At 32.3% G+C, this 23,787-nt stretch overlaps 1 long non-coding RNA gene across 1 annotated transcript; it reads left to right on the top strand.

Annotated features, from left to right (window-relative positions):
* The first annotated feature begins 6,018 nt into the window (after positions 1 to 6,018).
* LOC133204156 (uncharacterized) lies at positions 6,019 to 8,501 on the top strand. Its single transcript, XR_009723560.1, has 4 exons — positions 6,019 to 6,068; positions 6,436 to 6,558; positions 6,693 to 6,808; positions 8,086 to 8,501. It is a non-coding gene; the product is annotated as an uncharacterized LOC133204156 (long non-coding RNA).
* The last annotated feature ends 15,286 nt before the right edge of the window (positions 8,502 to 23,787 follow it).

The following is a 23,787-nucleotide window of genomic DNA, read 5'->3' as shown; positions in this document are numbered from 1 at the left end:
TATATATATATATATATATATATATATATATATATATATATATATATATATATATATATATATATATATATATATATATATATATATATATATATATATAAGTCGATTAAAAGATTAACTGTTCAAATTTAGCTGTGCCCCATGTTCGATTAAGGCTGATTAACTAAATACTGAAACTATTGATATTAAATCACAGTTAAATCACAGATATCCGTGTATTAATAGTATTTCTGGACAGAAATTAAAACAAAAAATTACATATCATATTTAAACTCGATTAATTAATTTTATTATGTTGGAAAACATAATGAAGAATTTCTCCTTATATTTTTTTCCAATATTGGGGTTATTTCAATTAGGCTTGCAATTTGGTTTTTATATTGAAATCATTGTCAGCAACTATTGAAATAATGATTCCAATCACTATTGAAATCATTATTTCAATCACTATTGAAATCTTTATTTCAATAGTGAACATTATTTCATTAGTGGTTGCAACCCGTGTTTGCTTCTGAAATGCACTTTCAACCACTATTGAAATAATTATTTCAATAGTGAACGTTATTTCAATAGTGGTTGCAACCTATGTTGGGTTTTGAAATGCACTCTCAATCACTATTGAAATAATTATTTCAATAGTGAACATTATTTCAATAGTGGTTACAAGCTGTGTCTGGTTTTGAAATGCACTCTCAACCACTATTGAAATAATTATTTCAATAGTGAACATTATTTCAATAGTGGTTACAAGCTGTGTTTGGTTTTGAAATGCATTCTCAACCACTATTGAAATAATTATTTCAATAGTGGTCGTTATTTCAATAGTGGTTGCAACAGTGCACTATAATTATGCAATGCTTGTACTTATTTCTATTTTATGAATAGCTTTTTAAATATTTCATAATCTAAATCTGCGACAAATCAAACTTAAGGTTTAGGTTTAAAGGGAACATTTCAATGTAAAGATGTTACAAAATCTTGATTGCAGAAATTAATGTTCATTTTAATGAGAGTAAGCCCTCAGAAATGGCAGATTAAACAGTGGGTGGTGGAAAATCGTACCCTCTACTTAAGGACACCAACGAAAAAGAAAAACATTCATGGAAAGATATATAAATGTTGATAAGGAAATAACTCTGTCAGTCAGTAAAAGAATTATAAATTCAAACTGTTGTATGATTTTAGTATATATAGGAAAACGAATTATAATACAATGAAATGATGCATTTCAATTTCGTCTTTACAATGAGCTGCATAATTTTTTGGGGAAAAATAGATTAAAGGTGTACTTTTCTTTCATTCTATAACATTTTATATTAATTGTATGGACAAGTCTATATCCTAACACTTTTCTTCATTCAGTTTCTTAAGTTTTGAAAGCTTTCTCATTTTCTTCTGCATTTTCTAATAATTGTAAGAAGTAATATTATTCAGAATGAGTTATATTGCTCAGAACATTTGAAATAAAATAAAATAAAATAAAAATAAATAAACGAAAATAAAAGAAAAGAGAAATTATAATTAAAAAAAATGATTTGAATGAAATTAATTTAACGTCCACTGGCCATTTGATGTTGTTTCCTGTTCTCTACAACCGGACACATGCAAACCTTACAAATGAAGAATGTGAAGAACCCACAAATGCACATACACGGATTGCGTATGATAAATTATTCAAAATGCAGTGTACATATTGACGCAATTTTTCAGAGTATCATCCACGTGAACCCGTAAGAACAGACGATGTCTCCTGAAGGTCTGTGAACAAACATTTTATGTAAATTCAACAATATTATGTATTTACCGAACGAAAGCACGTTGGTTGAACTGATATTTTTCATAAAAAATGGATCATTATGCTTTATACTTCATAAATACTTTATGCTTTATAAATATTGATGGAATATTTAGGATCCTGCATATTCAGAAAAAAAAATTATTCCTCGTTCGCATCTTTGTGAAGTTGATGCTAGATAAAGTAATTTTAAAATAAAATAATTACTTGAAAGGTATATCTCCAATTGCTGTGTTGCAAATTGACCATTTCATTTCTCTTTCAATCTCTATTTAATGTATATTTCTTTCCGATTTCATTTCCCATCCCTGCTGTGTAATTTCAAAAACGCATAGGAAATATGATTGATTTTTAAAAGCTATTAAGAAGTTATATCCTGTTCATGGAATAAATGGAATTTACAAGGAAATTAAATTTAAAAAATGCGTCACTTGCAAGTGCAGAGTTCAACATCACGATAAGACTATTGAATATCTTAAGGATTTAATCTACTGAAATTCTATTATTTTTTACGTTTAGAAATTGTTTTTATATGAATCTACAATAAAACAATTTCCAATATTCTGTTGGATGGTCAAAAACTATCGACGTTTGATCTGTCGAATCTTTGAAGTATTTTAAGCCACACTGTTGGGCGGATTAGAATGCATTCGTTCCTTTTTAATATTTACAGAAATGAGCGAGAGAAATCCACAGGTTAACAAAAATTTCATCATCATAAACATGGAAGCTAGCACAAGAAATGTCATTACGCAGCACAGCTAAGGCTACAAAAAGGAGGCGGGGCCTAAATTATAAGGGAATTGTTTCCCACGACATCACAAAAAATATCAGTGTTTCAAATTACCACAAAATGAAATGATTTTTTTTCTTGCTATTTTAAACTGTTGGATAGCTTTAACAGACATCAACACTTACTGCTGCTTGTATTTTTGTCGGTAGTTAAATCCCACACAATAAAATATGAATAATCACTGATCTCAACACACTTGTCAATGTGATGTCATATCGTAATGCATGCAGTGTGAGGCTGATCGAGTCATATTTTATACAGTGAAAAATGTATTTTCTTATCAAATAAAATATTATTCGAAGATATAAAAGAGACCGTTAAGTTGGATGCGATGTCTATTTTATGATTTTATTCATATACTTTACATTCCCTAGACATGTGATACTTTCGTATGTTTGTGTGCAGAGTCATTGAAGGGTAATAGAAAAGTCATAATAAATCGATATATTGCAAGGGCATACACTCCGTGGATCATAAAAAAAATTTACACATAAGCTCAAGATGTACGAAGATATTTGAAAAGTATTGCGAAGCTGACGAATTCTTGCAAATGAATTAATTATTATAATATCTATGTTTAATGTAGTTGACCAGTATTTAACCTGGGGTCTAACAAATATAATTTTAGCAATTATATAGTACAATCTACATAGGTTCGCAGTATTTTGTGAAATATAAAAGTTTCGTTCGTGCATCAAGAAAGATATTTATGTTAATTAAATTACGTTTAAATTGATGATGATTTCATGAAGGAGTCATCACACATTATTGCTTTTGGTGCCTTTATCTTTAACATCAATACGATACTTTATGACCGCGGGCTGTTCCTTTTAAACGTTTGATATCGCGTTTCTTCCGATGTTTGCACTACTCTTAAAGAGTATCCTTTGCTTTGCTTTTTTAGAGCAAATAATGGATGGACAACGGTTATTTTACTCCTCGAACCTACAGTATCATATAATTTTTCCCGATTTTTTAAAAACGGTTTCTAAATGTAGAAATGATCAAAAATTTGAACAAAATTTGACGTGCTCCGAGCTCTTTATTTTGGAGCATTCAGAGATTAATAATTTAGTCTTCTTGTTGAAAATCTATTTTTAAAAAAAATGACTCGCTTATAAACATAATATAATATTTCATTTACGAATATTTACTAACATTCAACTGTTAATTAAGAGTAATTTTACTAAAGTCACGACTTTCCAAGAACTTATTTTTTGGGGAACCTTCAAAGATAAGTTGTTAATCAATGTAAAATCATTACCTATCCTTTTTTTAAAGGTGATACTCATCAACTTAATGTGATATGAATCTGCATCTGCCTTTTGATTATTTAAGTTAAATAGTATTTCTGCATAGAGAACAAGTCCACTGAATGTAATTAGATCGTTTTGCAGAAATGATTTTTTATCTAACGCTAATTATATGTACTAGTAGATGATATTGAAGCACTGAGAAAAAAAATTATTAATTAATAAGGAAAACAAAAGTGCATATACATATCGACTGACGTACTTATGCTAGGAGTATAAACAGTATTAAAAAGTAGGCACTGTAGGGAGTTACGGTTCGAAAAGTAAATACCATATTTGCCGTGTACATGATGGACTATAGCGTTCAACTTTTCATTCGTCTTTTTGACTTTTAAACATTAAAATGAATATTAAATGTGTGGAAACTGATGAACAATGAGAATGCTATATTATGCAACACGCTGAAGTTGTGTAATTAATTTATTTGCTAACGGAAGATTTTGGAATAATGAATGCTTTTGAAAATAATGAAACTATTTCGACTACAGAAGTTTTGTCGTTCTGTTTATCTAGTGAGCACGAAATATGTTTAAAAAAAAAAAAAAAAAAAAAAAATTGTAATCATTCAAAAGTCGTGCAAGCATTTTTATTTTAAATTACAGAAAAAAATCACTCTCATACTAGAACTTCTTTAAGAACAATGATTTACATAATAAAAGCCTTTCTGTAATCCTCGGGAAATTTCTTGACGCAATTGAAATTTTGGTTATCTTACCAAAAACAAATTAAAAAAAGTCAAATATCAACACATAATCTGATATCATAAAAAAGTCTCACCATACGCATGTTGGAAAATTGTAACAAGAGTAACCATAACTTTTGCTTTCAGTTTGTTTCTTTGCTTTAAGTCAGATCCAGATATTCTTTTAGTCATTGAGATACCATTTCCCGTCGAAAGGCTATAATTCTACACCTTTTCTAGCACTTACGAACTGAAAAATTGTTTCTACTAACATCTACACCGACAAAGTACTTTGGTTTATACAGTCTCATCCGAAGGACCTGATATCACATCCAAAAGTAAGATACGAATACGCATAGTAAGGATCAACATCTTACAACAAAAAAGTATAAACTTTTCAGTTAAAAGTAATTCCATATGCCATTTCAAATTAACCATAACTCTGAAATATAGCAGATTAATGCGAAGGACACATTTTTTTTTTTTTTTAATTTACAAAATTTCATTCTACATTTTTTTGGGTTCCAGGGTAGTTTTATTTTTAAAGAAAATCTTTTTAGCATGATTACTATACGTAGTGAATTCTTATTGACATCAAACAATGAGTAACAATGCAAGGATAAATCAAAGTATATATAACGTTATGGGCTGAAAGTGTTTTAATTTGATCTCGAAACAAAGTCTTAATAAAAATTAAAAGTTTTTATTTATTAATCTTATAAATTGAAAAAAAAAAATATATTCATGAAATTGTTGATATAAAAATCCAATAAAGCACACAACTTTATAAAAATGTAGTTGATCCAGCTAACGTCATAGTACCCATTATTGCCGAAAAATACCATATTTTTCTTTGTTATATCCTTTATATGAGTTTATTTAAAATAATTTCTATATGTATCTCTGCAATGTTCATTCAATTAACATAAGTGATATTTTTCATTTATAACAAGTCTCTCTCGACTTACTTTCGGGCTAAAAATAAACCTCGTCCATGACCTTCGATACACAGGAAGTCGAGTACCCATTATTGCCGCTTATATCTTTTCGTCATTATTCACCAATTAATTGCTAAATGAACAATACAATTTTAAATTTATGATGATAAAAGACAGAAAAAAGGTCTATGATGTAAAATTATTTAATTAGAAACGCAATTATAATGTTTATTCTTAATTTTTGGTGATATATTTTTTTTCGTTGTTGCTTCGGCCGCATGCGTAAAGGAAACATGTGCTTACAGTGCTACTCAGGCCTGACAATGACCGAAACGCTATTTTTCCAAGTTAACGCAGTCTTGTGACAGATTGTAGAAAGAGAAGCACATGCCTCGTCAGGTGCAAAGCTTTGGCAAACACTATTAAACCAGTTTTTGCATAATTTCGCTTGTAAGCCAGCCTTTAAATACTCCTTTCAACATGGTTGGCGGGGCTTCGCAGACCCTTGGTGCACTACTACATCGATCGCAGTAACTGGATGTAATTGGTCAGTATCATTTGAATATTTCTCAATAATATGAAGTATTGGTATTATGTTAATATTTATCAAATAAATCACAGCCCCCCCCCCCCTTCCCCACCCCCACACGCACCTGCACCTAGCACCTGTTATATGCTCTCAAACTGCAAGCTAGGAAGTTTTGCATAGTATTGTCACTTCTTTGTCAAGGTTATGTCATTTGGATATTTCTTAACAATAATTATTTAAAAATGGTGAATTGGGTATAATTTTAATATTTTTTTATGAAACAAATTACAACCACCACCCCCCCCCCCCCACCCCCTTTAATGCATGTTCAAGAATTTAGCATGATTCTTCAATTTTCTCAAAGAGCTTGTTTGTGTAAATTCAGAAGTTTTTGGAAAAAGATTTTGAAAGACTATTGGGTGCTTTCCCAGAATATACCCACAAGATGGCAGAGGATGTTGTGACTGTCAAGTTGGTCTTCTTTGAGAAAGATGAGAGATGTGCAAAGGTAGTACAATTTTTAAAAATATGATAAGTTTGTTGAATATATTATTCTTCATAAATTATTTGGATATTTAACCATCTTTTTCATCTAGATTGTGATTTAATTGTATACCTTACTTCATTGTTTTATTTTACTAGTCAGAGCATCACCAAAATTAAACTCGAACTGTGTCAAAAGGGATGTCCGACAAATAGTAGTCTTTCTGAAGACCTTCTTAATTGATGTGGAATACATGACTATTTAATTGCAGAAGGTAACTCATGTTCATATCTAATCATTCTAAAGAAGAGACATACAAATTATCATTAATGTTATGCATTTTTGTCCAGCTAAATTTATTCTTAAAGACCATTTATGGGCTTAGCTGTTCAAGAATGATTAATGTTCAAACATACTGGCATGGCTCTGGATTTTAAAGATATTAACTCCAGAAAGACTCTTTGAATTTGTCAAGTAGCAGATTATTATTTTCTGTCACAATTTTTGTTTAAAGATATTTAAGGTTCTGAACAGCTATTCTGCACAGGGCTTAATAACCCTTGCATCCAGGTCCTGTAAAAGGACCCTGTCCTTGCTGCAATTACTCTTTTTTCCCAAAATGTAGGCCAAATTTCCCAAATAACAAGCAGATTAATTTTTTAGTGCTTTTTATATATTAAAAAAAATGAATTTTAGATTTTGACAACTCATACAAATGGGAATATTGTTTACATTTTCAACTGAACTCTCTAATCAACAGCAAAACATATAAAACCTAAATATCTCCAAATTTTGTCACTTTTTTGATTTTGAATTTTCCCAATGGAAAGGGTGTAGGATCCTGTAACAAAAAGGTTCAATTATCCACTGCTGCAGTATGCACTGTTAATGTTCACAAATATTTCTGGAAGCAGATTTTTTTCTTATCTTTATTCATTAATTGAATAAAATTACCTATGAATAGAATTACCTAATTTATTTTATTTATTTATTTTATTATTTTTTTATTTTTTTGGAAAATTTTGTGTACCCTTAAATTTTTATTTCTGGTAAATTTTCATCCTCACAATGTCAAGGTTTTTGTGATTTCGGAACTTCAAACAAACCCTTGACATACATGTAAGTCTTTATTTAAAAGTTGGGCTAGAAACCTGCTATTTCATTTGTTCCTTGTGCAGGAATAGAACCAATCAGAGAGCAGCTTTTATTGTAAGTAAGTTTTGTAAACAAATATGACTCCTCTAAAATGGAAAGTGTCGATATTGTAGGATTTGTGACTAGTTACTGTAAATAAAACATACGGGATTTATTTTTTAAAAATCGTCCTCCTTGCAATCACAAAAGATTTGCTCTGGAGTGGGGCAATTTGATAACAACGGATTTGAAAACTATATTCTCATTGGTTAGTTAATAAAATTACCCATTACGCATGTGTAAACACAAGCCCAACCTTTAAATAACGACTTATGTCAAGGGTTTGTGTGGAGTTCCGAAATCACAAAACCTTGACATTGTGAGGATGTTAAATTTTTAAATTCTTTTTTTTTTCAGGCACATATCAAGCACATGTCCTCACTTTGCCTTGCCAATTGACCAAATCAATGGTTGACAGCAGTTGAATAGAGCCACAGTGATGTCATACAACCCTCTGCCTATGGCTGCTGACTTAAATAGCTTGACAGTTTTGTATTCAAAAAATAGAAAAATAAGAGTAGGTGAAGAAATGTATTAGTAGTACTAGGACCGTTATTAATTTTCATCCAGATTTTAATTTTTTTTTTTCCATACCATGAATAATCAATTTGTTGCAAATGTTAATTGTATATCAAATAGTTTAAGGCTAGTTAATTTTAAATATTTTGATTCTAAAATTGTTGAAAAGTATATGTCCATTGTATAAAATTTAAGCAGTGAATTCGTTAAGTTAGGTGAGTGTTAGTACTAGGTACCTTATGATTGTTGGTGTGTGGTATATATTTATTACTGTAACTAAGTGTACATGTATCATTTAGCTATGCTTGGTACAGAATTTGTACATAAGCAGTAAACACTTTAATACTTCTAATTCTTCTGCATGTTGCACTTTGAATCTTTGAATCTTCAGTTGAACATTTAGACACCCCCTTTAAAAAAAAAAAAAAAAAAAGAAGTCATTTTTCAAGTTCACTGAGAAATATAATTAGATTGCAGATGTAATTTAGATTTGGTTGGGTAACTGTAAAATATTTTTTTCTTATGCCTTCCAATCCGTTTTTTTTTTTTTTATTTTGGTCATATTTACCATATCACATACACAGAAAATTGTGTAAGGTTGTCCATTATGCCCGAGAAAGTATTATGATATGTGAAGTAGACAATATGATGACAATGCATATTTGTTTTTATTTTTAATTAAAAGTATTTTTCCCTTTTTCAAAAGCAGACTGTAAAATTAAAATTGCATTGTTTACATGCAGTTTTATTTCCAAATATTACTAATTTTAAAGTTTTGTGTCCTGTACTTCAATATTAAAATTGTTTTACTATTCATAACTTGTTTTTATACTATTACACTGATGTTTGAAACAATCTTTTTAATGACTTTGAAGTTTGACGAGAATCATTGATGGAATTCCCTTAAATTGTTAACAATATTTTGATGTTGCTTAACTGAGAAACTCTCCAGTTTTTATTTATTTATTTTTTATTATTTTTTTTTTTGGTTGTTGTTGTGCTCCGCTACCTACATTGTTGTTTCTTGTTTCACAATGCACAAGATAAACAAATTTAATGACATGGAAACATTTTAATTTTTCTTACAAAGTTGTTGTTACTTTATCAACAATTTATAAACATGTAAAAAGTATGTAACTATATAAAAGTTCAATAATTTTGAAATTTTTAATTTATCCTATGTCTTCTTCCTATTTGGATATCTTTTAAAGTTCATGTTTGTGTCAGTAGCCAAGGGTAGACCCTGGTGTTTCATATTTGAAGGGATTTTATGTTGAATTTTAAGGCGTGGAGTGGGGTCTGGAGGGTTTGAACCCTGCGGACCCTGGTGTTTCTGTCTCTAGGAAAAGTAGCTAGAAAATGACTTGGGGTTGTTGCTGTGAAAAAGGGTCATTTGAAGGAAAGTGCCCCCCCCCCCCCAAAAAAAAAAAAAAAAAAAAAAAAAAAACAATTCTATTTATTAAAATAATTATTTTGAGTGTTCTTTTGTTTAAAAAAAAAATCGGAGTCAATTTGTAAGAGGGTATATTGATCCTTCAAGCACAAATCCTGGTTATGTCCTTGTTCTCATAAGTCATGTCATCCAGAGTTGTGTATTTGTTTTCTCATAGGCCTATTTATAAATAACAAAGAATTATTTAAAAAAAGAAAAGAAAAAAAGACACATACATCTTGTTATGTTACATTAGAAAATGGTCAACATAATTGGGAAGCGATCATAGCAAAGTTCAATAAATAAAAATGACCTATAAAAGAGATAATTATAACAGGTGCGTGGGGGTGGATGTTTGATCCGCTCCCGGTTGCAATAAAAATGGCGTCGTATAGCAGACACTTCGTACACATCGTACTATTCGTGAAATATTGTGAAGTAGAAATATTATCTTGGATATTTTCGTTTAGTATCATTGCATACAGGAAAATATTTAACGGATTTTGACCAAAACATGACTGATCCTGTCATGAAAGTGGACGTTTAGTCGAAAATCCTATGGCATGTTCTGTCGCACGACTGCTATTGTGTGTGTTTTCAAAGGTTTGACTTTGTCGCCGGTGAGTTTATTTTTGTTTTACAACTTTTTCCTTCTGTGGAACGCTCGGTAGCTTGAAAAAATTATGTAATATACGTATCTTGCGTAAAAATTAAAATAAACTACCGTTAGATAGAGTTTTAATCGTAAAAACGTAAATCGGCAATAATGGGTACTCGGCAATAATGGGTACTGTGACGTTACCTGATACGTTATTCAATAAAACTGAAAACATATTATTTCAATATGGTTGTGTTTATATTTTTTTTAATGTTTAGTTTTATTTCAGTTTCCAAGTTGGGGAATTTAAACCCACTTTATTATAATAAATTTGGTTTCAATACCATATCTGTATTTCCCAATCAGACGTTACCCGAATATCTGAAATATTTCTTCACAATCACATAAACTACCTACAGACTGAGAGATCCATCAATTCATAATTAGAAAGCAACCACTTAGGCAATGAAAGGTGGGCGGATTGTTTCATGCCGATCAAACAGACAAAGGTATAACCATATGCAGATTTAGATACAAAAGGACAAATATGTTTTAAAATTATCACCGATTTCTCCTTCTTTATTCCCAACTATGGATGTGTTTTTGGTTCTGGTGACATTAACGATTATCTTTGTACTTTTGCCGAAACTAATAGTTTCCTCAAAGTCCATTTCACAGTCTTATTTAGATTATTCCAAACTTGACGACAAACCTGATAACAGTTCTTTAATAGGAATATTTTCTGGAAATTCACGGTTAACCTGTGCTGGCGGATGCAATGAACAATGTATTCGTTTTTATCTTCAGCGTTTGACTGTAAAGAACTATTTGATAGTGGTATCAGGGCGTCAGGGGCATATACAATACAGCCATTAACAGATCAACCCACTGATGTCGTGTGTGATATGGAAACAGAGGGGGGAGGCTGGACGGTAAATATTTACATGCATTTCTTTATTTTCTTTATTTTTTTCTTTTCTTTACATCCATATTTGTTTTGATTTGCTTTTCTGTCGCTACCACAAACATACACTGCACAGTAATATTGTATTATGAAAAACAATGGGACAAATAATTAAAAGAAAAACAAACATTTGTCGTCTCAAAAGATTTTATTGTCCGCCGCTTTCACTGAAAATGGGGGATATTAATTTGGGTCTGTCTGTCCGTCCGTCTGTCTGTCCGTCTATCTCTATTTCTGTCTGTCTGTAACACTTTCGTTTCCGCACGACATCTCGACAACCCTTTGAGCTTTTGCAATGAAATTTTGCAAAGCATCTCCCTATGGCCTAAAAAAGAACCCTATTTATTTTGAGGTCAAAAGGTCAAAGGCCAAGGTCATAAATTCATAAATTCTGTCTGTTTTAGCATTTAATTGGATGTAAAGTGCCTCCGTGGTCTAGTGGTATGTTTCTCACTTAGCAAGCGAGAGGCCCGGATTCAATCTCCGGACGATTCTCTTTCTTTTTATTTATCAGGGTCTTCCGTCTTCAGCGGAAGACCCTTCTATTATTCTTATGTTTCTTTTTCAAGCTTCTTCTTATTATTATTAGGGTCTTCCGTCTTCAGCGGAAGACCCTTCTATTATTCTTATGTTTCTTTTTCAATTTTCTTATTAGGGTCTTCCGTCTTCAGCGGAAGACCCTTCTATTATTCTTCGGTTTCTTTTTCACCTTTATTAGGGTCTTCTGTCTTCAGCGGAAGACCCTTCTATTATTCTTATGTTTCTTTTTCACTTTTATTATTCTTCTTCTTTTTTTTCTCCTTACCGATTTTGTGCAGAAGATTTCTCGGAGATGAATTGATCGATTTACTTCAAATTTTCAGAGTTTATGTCTTATCATCTGAAGTTTGTACCGGCATTTTAAAATTTGAAAAATCACTTCCGGTCGGAAGTTATCGCCCTTTTATCAAAATTCAGAGGACCTCGTTGTCTGCGATGGAACTCAAAAACGGCTAAAGCTAGAGCGCTGAAATTTTCAGTGATGATAGAGGACATGTTGCCATTTTGCACCTGGGTTAGGATATTTTCCGAAGTGCCTAGTATGGAAGCTCGGTAGGGGTCGAAATTTAGGACATGAATCATGGGTGAATTTTTGAGACATTTTGTATCATATCTTTTAAAGTATAATTATTTTGTAAAAACATACTGAACAATATTTGTGCAGAATGACAAGATCTTTAATATGATATCAAGAATAAAGGGCTGACTTGTCATGTTAGGGGCCGAGAGGGGCCAAAAGTATTAAATCAATAACTCTTTAACGATCAATATTTTTGTATACATTACTGAAGCAAAAATGTTTATCTTAACAATTTACAACCATATATTATGATATATACATCATATGTTACATAATTAAGGGCCATAAAGGGCCAGAATGCCAAATCTTTGGCACGCTATATTTCGAAAGTGGGAAATATTTTGATAAGCAATATTGAACAAAAGATGTTCAAAATAATGTTCTAAACAATATGCAACCTTTCAATTTTTGCTAAACTTCCACATTAGGGAGTTGAAGGGCTGGCCCCTAAATATATCTTTTGCATATAGCTCGGAAACAAAAAAGAATTTCTGACTAGTTGTTAAACAAAAAGTGTTCAAAATCATGAGAGCTTTAAAGTGATATGAAGAAAAAGGGGCTGGACCCTAAAAATAGGGGCCGAGAGGGGCCGAAAGTCTTTGATCAATAACTCTTTAGCGATCAATATTTTGTAATGCATTACTTAAGCAAAAATGTTCATCTCAACAATTTACAACTACACATTATGATATTCACATCATATGTTACATAATTAGGGGTCATAAGGGGCCAGAATGCTAAATCTTTGACGCTCTATATCTTAAAAGTAGGAAATATTTTGATAAGCAATATTGAATAAAAGATGTTCAAAATAATGTTCTCAACAATATGCAACCTTTCATTTTTTGCTTAACGTCCCCCATTAAGGAGTTGAAGGGCCGGCCCCTAAATACTTCTTTTGCAAATATCTCGGAAACGAAAAAGAATTTCTGACTAGTTGTTGAACAAAAAGTGTTCAAAATCATGAGAGCGTTAAAGTGATATGAAGAAAAAGGGGCTGGCCCCTCAAAATAGGGGCTGAGGGGGGGCCGAAAGTCTTTGAACAATAACTCTTTAACGATCAATATTTTATTATAAATTACTGAAGCAAAAATGTTTATCTCAACAATTCACAACTTTATATTATGATATTCACATCATATTTATATAATTAGGGGCCATAAGGGGCCAGAATGCTAAATCTTTGACGCTTTATATCTCAAAAGTGGGAAATATTTTGATAAGCAATATTGAACAAAAGTTATTCAAAATAATGTTCTAAACAATATGCAACCTTTTGATTTTTGCTTAACGTCCCATTAGGGAGTTGAAGGGCAGGCCCCTAAATATATCCTTCGCATATATCTCGGAAACGAAAAAGAATTTTTGAATAATTCTTGAACAAAAAGTGTTCAAAATCATGAGATCTTTAAGGTGATATCAAGGAAAAGGGTCTGACCCATTAAATAAGGGGCTGAGAGGGGCCGAAAGTATACACTCAATAACTCTTTAATGATCAATATTTTGTAACATATTACTGAAGCGAAATAATTTATCTTCACACACTTTATCTAAATAACATGATGTTGATATCATATATTACACAGTTAGGGGTCTTTAGGGGGCCAGATTGCATAATCTTTGGTGCAATATGTCTCGAAAAGGAAGAATATTTTGATAAACAGTATTGAACAAAAGACGATCAAAATAATATTCTGAACAATATGCACTCTTTCAATTTTTGCTAGACGTCCCCATTTAGGACTTGAAGGACCGGCCTTTAATATTTCTTTTGCATATATCCCAAAAACAAAAAAGAATTTCTGACTAGTTGTTGAACAAAAAGTGTTCAAAATCATGAGAGCTTTAAGATGATATCAAGAAAAAGGGGCTGACCTCTCACATTAGCGGCCAAGAAGGGCCGAAAGTCTTTAATCTATATCCATTTAATGATCAATATTTTGTAAAACATAATTAAAGCAAAATTGTTCGTCTTAACAGTTTATTTATATCATTATATTTGAACGAAAATTTCAGTCAAATTCTTATCTCATCTTATCAAAAATCGGACGGAAGACCCACTCGTTGCTCGCAACGAGATCTCATCTAGTTATTATTATTTTTATTCTTTTTTCTTCTTACAAATTTTGTGCAGACGATTTCTCGGAGATGGCTGGTTCAATTACATTCAAATTTTCATGGTAAATGCGTTGACATCTGAAGTTAATTCCGGCAGTTTCGTTAAGTGATATTTACTTCCGGTCCGGAGTTATCGCCCTTTTATCAAAATTCAGAGGACCTCCTTGTCTGCGATGGAACTCAAAAACGGCTTAAGCTAGAGCGCTGAAATTTTCAGTGATAATAGAGGGCATGTTGCCATAATGCACCTGGGTTTAGATATTTTCCGGAAGTGCCTAGTATGGAAGCTCGGTAGGGGTCGAAATTTAGGACACGAATCATCAGTGAATTTTTGAGACATTTTGTGTCATATCTTTTAAAGTATAATTATTTTGTTAAAACATATTGAACAAAATTTGTGCAAAATGAAAAGATCTGTAAAATGATATCAAGAAAAAAGCGCTGACTCATCACATTAGGGGCCGAGAGGGGCCAAAAGTCTTTAATCGATAACTTCAAAACAAGCAATATTTTGGTATACGTTACTGAAGCAAAATTATTTATTTTAACAAACTACAACTATATATTATGATTTTTACGTCGTATGGCACATAATTAGGGGCCATAAGGGGCCAGAATGCTAAATCTTTGACGCTTTATATCTCGAAAAGGGGAAACATTTTGAAAAGCAATATTGAACAAAAGTTGTTTAGAATGATGTTCTCAACAATGTGCATCCTTTTAATTTTTCCTAAACAGTCCCTATAAGGACTTAAAGGGACGGCCCCTAAATATTTCAACTCCACATATCTCGAAAACGAAACGAAACTTCTGAATAGTTGTTGAACAAAAAGTCTTTAGAATTACAAGACCTTTCATGTGATATCAAGAAAAGGGGCTGACCCCTCAAATAAGGGGGTTCAGACGGGCCAAAAGTCTTTCACCTATAACTTTTTAACGTTAAATATTTTGATAATAATTATTGAAGCAAAAATGTTCATCTTCACAATCTGCAACTATATATCTGAAAGTTTTCTTCAAATATTACGTAATTAGGGACCATAAGGGGCCAGAATGTTAAATCTTTGACGCTTTTTATCTTTTACAGTAATGTTCATCTTCACGATCTGCTACTATAAATATTTTAAAATCTTCTTCAAACATTGCGTTTTTAGGTGCCATAATGATCAAAATTTTGTTAAACATAACTGAAGCAAATTGTACGTTTTCACTATTTATATATTTATGAACGAAAATCTCAGTCAAATTCGTATCTCATCTTGTCAAAAATCGGACGGAAGACCAACTCGTTGCTCGCAACGAGATCGCATCTAGTTATTATTAAGGTCTTCCGTCTCCAACGGAAGACCTTATTGTTTTCGTTCGGTTTCTTTTTCCCTATTATTATTATTAAGGTCTTCCGTCTCCAGCGGAAGACCTTATTGTTTTCGTTCGGTTTCTTTTTCCCTATTATTAGGGTCTTCCGTCTTCAGCGGAAGACCCTTCTATTATTCTTCGGTTTCTTTTTTACCTTTATTAGGGTCTTCCGTCTTCAGCGGAAGACCCTTCTATTATTCTTCGGTTTCTTTTTTACCTTTATTATTATTCTTTTTTCTTCTTACAAAATTTGTGCAGACGATTTCTCGGAGATGGCTCGTTCGATTTCATTCAAATTTTCATGGTAGATGCGTTGACATCTGAAGTTAATTCCGGCAATTTCGTTAAGTGATATTTACTTCCGGTCGGAAGTTATCGCCCTTTTATCAAAATTTAGAGGACCTCCTTGTCTGCGATGGAACTCAAATACGGCTTAAGCTAGAGCGCTGAAATTTTGAGTGATGATAGAGGACATGTTGCCATTTTGCACCTGGGTTTGCATATTTTCCGGAAGTGCCTAGTATGGAAGCTCGGTAGGGGTCAAAATTAAGGACACGAATCATGAGTGAATTTTTGAGACATTTTATATCATATCTTTTAAAGTATAATTAATTTGTTAAAGCATATTGAACAAAATTTGTGCAGAATGACAAGATCTTTAATATGATATCAAGAAAAAAGGGCTGACTTGTCATATTAGGGGCCAAGAGGGGCCAAAAGTATTAAGTCAATAACTCTTTAACGATCGATATTTTGGTATACTTTACTGAAGCAAAAATGTTTATCTTAACAATTTACAACCATATATTATGATATATACATCATATATTACATAATTAGGGGTCATAAGGGGCCAGAATGCAAAATCTTTGGCACTCTATATCTCGAAAGTGGGAAATATTTTGAAAAGCAATATTGAATAAAAGATGTTCAAAATAATGTTCTAAACAATATTTAACCTTTCGATTTTTGCTAAACGTCCCCATTAAGGAGTTGAAGGGCTGGCCCCTAAATATATCATTTGCATATATCTCGGAAACGAAAAAGAATTTCTGAATAGTTGTTGAACAAAAATTGTTCAAAATCATAAGAGCTTTAAAGTGGTATGAAGAAAAAGGGGCTGGCCCCTCAAAATAGGGGCCAAGAGGGGCCAAAAGTCTTTAATCAATAACCTTTTAACGATCAATATTTTGCAATTCATTACTGAAGCAAAAATGTTTGTCTTAACAATTTACAACTATATATTTTAAAATTTATATCATATGTTACATAATTAGGGGCCATAAGGGGCCAGAATGCAAAATCTTTGGCACTCTATATCTCGAAAGTGGGAAATATTTTGAAAAGCAATATTGAATAAAAGATGTTCAAAATAATGTTCTAAACAATGTTTAACCTTTCGATTTTTGCTAAACGTCCCCATTAAGGAGTTGAAGGGCTTGCCCCTAAATACATCTTTTGCATATATCTCGGAAACAAAAAAGAATTTCTGAATAGTTGTTGAACAAAAAGTGTTCAAAATCATAAGAGCTTTAAAGTGGTATGAAGAAAAAGGGGCTGGTCCCTCAAAATAGGGGCTGAGAGGGGCCAAAATGTTTAGTCAATAACATTTTAACGATCAATATTTTGCAATTCATTACTGAAGCAAAAATGTTTATCTTAAAAATTTCCAACTATATATTATTATATTCACATCATATGTTACATAATTAGGGGCCATAAAGGGGAAGAAGGTCAAATCTTCGGCACTTTATATTTTGAAAGTGGGAAATGTTTTGATAAGCAACATAGAATAAAAGATGTTCAAAATAATGTTCTAAACAGTAAGTAACCTTTCAATTTTTTTAAACGTCCCCATTTAGGAGTTGAAGGGCTGGCCCCTAAAGATATTTTTTGCATATATCCCGGAAACGAAAAAGAATTTCTGAATAGTTGTTGAACAAAAATTGTTCAAAATCATAAAAGCTTTAAAGTGGTATGAAGAAAAAGGGGCTGGCCCCTCAAAATAGGGGCCGAGAGGGGCCGAAAGTCTTAAATCAATAACTATTTAATGATCAATATTTTGTAATACATTACTGAAGCGAAATAGTTCATCTTCAAACTCTTTGACATGGTGTTTACATCATATGTTATGCAATAAGGGATAATTAGGGGTCAGATTGTATAACCTTTGGCGCAATAAATCTTGAAAAGGAAGAATATTTTGATAACCAATATTTAAACAAAAGACGTTCAAAATAATATTCTTAATAATATGCAATCATTCAATTTTTGCTAGACGTCCCCATTTAGGACTTATAGGGCCGGCCCTTAATATTTCTTTTGCATATATCTCGGAATCGAAAAAGAATTTCTGAATAGTTGTTGAACAAGAAGTGTTCAAAATCATGAGAGCTTTAAGACGATATCAAGAAAAAAGGGGCTGACCACTCATGTAAGGGGCCAAGACGGGCCGGAGGTGTTTAATCTATAACTTTTTATTGATCAATATTGTTACACATTACTGAAGGGATTTATCTTAACAATTTATTTATATAACTATTTTTAAACGAAAATCTCAGTCAAATTCTTTTCTCATCTTATCGAAAATTGGACGGAAGACCCACTCGTTGCTCGCAACGAGATCGCATCTAGTTATTATTCTTTTTTCTTCTTACAAAATTTGTGCAGACGATTTCTCGGAGATGGCTCGTTCGATTTTATTCAAATTTTCATGGTAGATGCGTTGACATCTGAAGTTAATTCCGGCAATATCGTTTTTTGAAAATCACTTCCGGTCGGAAGTTATCGCCCTTTTGTTAAAATTCAGAGGACCCCCTTGTCTGCGATGAAACTCAAAAACGGCTTAAGCTAGAGCGCTGAAATTTTCAGTGATGATAGAGGACATGCTGCCATATTGCACCTGGGTTTAGATATTTTCCGGAAGTGCCTAGTATGGAAGCTCGGTAGGGGTCAAAATTTAGGACACGAATCATGAGTGAATTTTTGAGACATTTTGTATCATATCTTTTAAAGTATAATTATTTTGTTAAAATATACTGAACAATATTTGTGCAGAATAAAAAGATCTGTAACATGATATCAAGAAAAAAGGGCTGAGTCATCACATTAAGGGCCGATAGGGGCCGAAAGTCTTTAATCGATAACTCATAAACAAGCAAAATTTTTGTATACATTACTGAAGCAAAATTATTTATCTTAACAAACTACAACTATATATTATGATTTTTACGTCATATGTTACATAAATAAGGGCCACAAGGGGCCAGAATGCTTAATCTTTGACGCTTTATATCTCGAAAAGGGGAAACATTTTGAAAAGCAATATTGAACAAAAGTTGTTTAGAATGATGATTTGAACAATGTGCATCCTTTGAATTTTTCCTAAACTGACCCTATAAGGACTTAAAGGGACGGCCCCTAAATATTTCAAGTCTACATATCTCGAAAATGAAACGAAACTTCTGAATAGTCGTTGAACAAAAAGTCTATAAAATTACAAGACCTTTCAAGTGATATCAAGAGAAAGGGGCTGACCCCTCAAATTAGGGGCTCAGAGGGGCCAAAAGTCATTCATCTATAACTCCTTAACGTTAAATATTTTGATATTAATTATTGAAGCAAAAATGTTTATCTTCACAATCTGCAACTATATATCTTAAAGTTTTCTTCAAATATTACGTAATTAGGGGCCATAAGGGGCCAGAATGCTTAATCTTTGACGCTTTATATCTCGAAAAGGGGAAACATTTTGAAAAGCAATATTGAACAAAAGTTGTTTAAAATGATGTTCTCAACAATGTGCATCCTTTGAATTTTTCCTAAACAGCCCCTATAAGGACTTAAAGGGACGGCCCCTAAATATTTCAAGTCTACATATCTCGAAAACGAAACAAAACTTCTGAATAGCCGTTGAACAAAAAGTCTTCAGAATTACAAGACCTTTCAAGTGATATCAAGAAAAAGGGGCTAACCCCTTAAATTAGGGGCTCAGAGGGGGCAAAAGTCTTTCATCTATAACTCCTTAACGTTAAATATTTTGATATTAAATTTTGAAACAAAAATGTTCATCTTCACAATCTGCAACTATATATCTGAAAATTTTCTTCAAATATTACGTAATTAAGGGCCATAAGGGGCCAGAATGCTTGATCTTTGAAGCTTGATATCTCGAAAAGGGGAAACATTTTGAAAAGCAATATTGAACAAAAGTTGTTTAGAATGATGTTCTGAACGATGTGCATCCTTTGAATTTTTCCTAAACAGCCCCTATAAGGACTTAAAGGGACGGCCCCTAGCTATTTCAAATCTGCATATCTCGAAAACTGAAAAGTTGTTGAACGAAAATTCTTCAGAATTACAAGACCTTTCATTTGATATCAAGACCCCTCGAATTAGGGGCTCAAAGGGGCTAAAAGTCTTTCATCTATAACCCTTCTACAGTAATGTTCATCTTCACGATCTTCTACTATAAATATTTTAAAATCTTCATCAAATATTGCGTTTTTGGTGCCATAATGATCAAAATTTTGTTAAACATAACTGAAGCAAGTTATACGTTTTCACTATTTATATATTTATGAACGAAAATCTCAGTCAAATTCGTATCTCATCTTATCAAAAATCGGACGGAAGACCCACTCGTTGCTCGCAACGAGATCGCATCTAGTTATTATTATTATTCTTTTTTTTTCTTACCGATTTTGTGCAAGCGAGTTCTCGGAAACGACTCGATCGATTTTTATGAAAATTTCATATCTGATAGATATTGATCTGAACCTTATTGGAAATTTTTTATATTGATGACGTCACTTCCGGTCGTGAGATATAGACAATTATCTGATTTTCAGAGGGTCGGCTTGTCCTGGTAATCACTCCAAAACGAATAAAGATATTGAGTTGAGGTTCTCAGTGAAGGTAGAGGAGGGATTGTAGATGTGCTTTTTTGCGTCCATATCTTTCCAGCGCAAAAGGCGCCAAAGCTCGCCTGGGCTTGAAAAATAGGCTCACAAGCATCTCGCAAAATTTGACATGTTTTCTATCATATCTTTATACCTGTAAATATTTTGTTAAAACATATATAACAAAAGTTGTGGAGAATGATAAGTGCTTTCATTTGATATCAAGGAAAAGGGGCTGACCCCTCAGGTTAGGGGCTGAGAGGGGCCAAAAGTCTATCATCTATAACTCTTTAACGATCAATATTTTGTTATACATTACTGAAGCAAAAATGTTTATCTTAACAATTTACAACAATATATGATAAGATTCTGATCATATGTTACATAATAAGGGGTCACAAGGGGCCAGAATGCTGAATCTTTGACGCTTTATATCTCGAAAAGGGAGAATATTTTGATAAGCAATACTGAACAAAAGATGGTCAGAATAATGTTCTAAACAATATGCACCCTCTCAATTTTTGTCAAACGGCCCCATTAAGGACTCGGAGGGGTGGCCCCTAAATATTTCCATTCAGCATATCTCCACAACAAAAAGAAATGTCTGAATAGTTGTTGAACAAAAAGTCTTCAAAATCACAAGGCCGTTCATTTGATATCAAGAAAAAGGGGCTGACCCTTCAAATTAGGGGCTGAGAAGGGCCAAAAGTCTTTTATCTATAACTCTTTAACGATCAATAATTTGTAATACATTACTGAAGCAAAAATGTTTATCTTAACGATTTACAACAAAATATGATAAGATTCTGATCATATGTTACGTAATAAGGGGTCACAAGGGGCCAGAATGCTAAATCTTTGACGCTTTATATCTCGAAAAGGGAGAATATTTTGATAAGCAATACTGAACAAAAGATGGTCAGAATAATGTTCTAAACAATATGCACCCTCTCAATTTTTGTCAAACGGCCCCATTAAGGACTCGGAGGGGTGGCCCCTAAATATTTCCATTCAGCATATCTCCACAACGAAAAGAAATGCCTGAATAGTTGTTGAACAAAAAGTCTTCAAAATCCTAAGACCTTTCATTTGATATCAAGAAAAAGGGGCTGACCCTTTCAATTAGGGGCTGAGAAGGGCCAAAATTCTTTTATCTATAACTCTTTAACGATCAATAATTTTTAATACATTACTGAAGCAAAAATGTTTATCTTAACGATTTACAACAAAATATAATAAGATTCTGATCATATGTTACGTAATAAGGGGTCACAAGGGGCCAGAATGCTAAATCTTTGACACTTTATACAGTCCCTGAAACGTTCTACTTTCCCACTTGAACGGTGAGCGAACGGTGAACGAACGCTGAACGAACGCAGAGCGAACGGTGAGTGAACGATGTGTGAACGCTGAACGCAACTTGGTGAACGATGTGTGAACGGTGAACGGTGAGCGAACGCAGAACGCGAACGGAGCGCAAACGCGAGCGCAAAGTGAACGGTGAACGAACGGTGAACGCAAGATGAACGATTTATTCGGAATGCCTCTGATCTTTTCCTTGCATTGAAACTATTCTATTGTATTCGAATGCCTGGTGCTAAAAAATAAATGAATAATAAATAAATAAATAAATCAACGAAAATTGTCCTAAGAAAGACGATACATGCACATTAAGTAAAATTATCAATTAAAGTTTCTTACAATATTTTCTGCACATATATACGATGTTTAAATTCAACTTTTTAATAACACGATTTTTATCGCTGTAAAACATTGTAATTGTTACCGAAAGCTATAGTATAACAAATGAAATTAATCTATAGTTGTAAAATAAATGTTTATTCTTATTTGATATGTAGAACCATTACAAATATTGTGGATTTTAGAAGAGAAAACTACGGACATATAGAATGAATTACAACGGTTGTAACAACCATACAAGGCGATTCCGTGTAAAATAATAAGAATTTTTTTTTACAAAGGTATGTGGACGTATTGCATAAATACACTCGTAGTTTAAAATTTTAATGCAATAATATATTTATATGTCAGTTTTATTTTTTATAATGATTTATTGAGCAGACTTCTACATGTATCTGTAGACATTTCCCGGCCGTGATTATACTCGGACAAGATGATACAAAGAATCAATCATATTATTTGTTATAGATTAAATTTTCACAACTTGATATTTAAGTAATTTGCTGTCATAGTTTTTATTTAACAGACAAATGAGAGAGAGAGAGAGAGAGAGAGAGAGAAAGAAAGAGAGAGATTCGGTTTTAGCCCCCCCCTTCCTCAAATGTTTGTACCTATATCAAACAAATATTCTAATTTTTTTTTTTTCTAAATATATCAGGCAGTGAAAGTAACCATTTTTAATCAACAAATCCATTTGTTTTACAGTCGTAATCGATTTTTATTTTCCTGCTTCAAGTTCACACGAAGTCCACGTGCTTTACCTGTCAATCAAAATCATTCGACACTGTGCAGGTGTGAAAGTATCGTCACACCGAAGGCAAAGTGTTAGTATTTCCCAGAAGTTTTAGCATTTTTCTTATCATTTCTAGATCTGATTCCAACATTTCTAAAAACAATAAATAGATAAATGAATGAAATACATTGGGAATAAATACTTGGAATAATTAAGCCGCTTGAATTTGAAACATACTCCCTGCAAATTTAAAATATCACCGCCGGCACATGTATATTTTGAACTACTATTGTTTAATGACTTTGTTTAGATGCATGTTTGTTTTGAGACTGAAATTTTTGTTCTACAAAACACATTAACTTCCTTTTAAATGTTAATTAAAATGTACTGGATATACTAACTAAGTAACCGATTTAGGGGAAGGGGGGGGGGGGGGGGGGGGCTCTTAATAATATCGAATGACAAACATATAAGTTACGGTGAAAAATATCATTCCTGGAGAATCACCTTGGTTATATAAATGATAATCATGTTATAATGGTATTTCTCTCTCTCTAATTAAAGACTTTATATATGTAAAGTAGAAAAAAAAATCTTTAATGTATTACATTTTAAAC

Source organism: Saccostrea echinata, unplaced genomic scaffold (genome assembly GCF_033153115.1).
Source record: "Saccostrea echinata isolate AGI-Se365-2 ecotype Australia unplaced genomic scaffold, CSIRO_AGI_Sech_v1 ptg000052l, whole genome shotgun sequence".
Classification (NCBI taxonomy): Eukaryota; Metazoa; Mollusca; class Bivalvia; order Ostreida; family Ostreidae; genus Saccostrea; species Saccostrea echinata.
The sequence above is the reverse complement of the archived record's forward strand: the minus strand, read 5'-3'. Positions and strand labels throughout refer to the sequence as shown.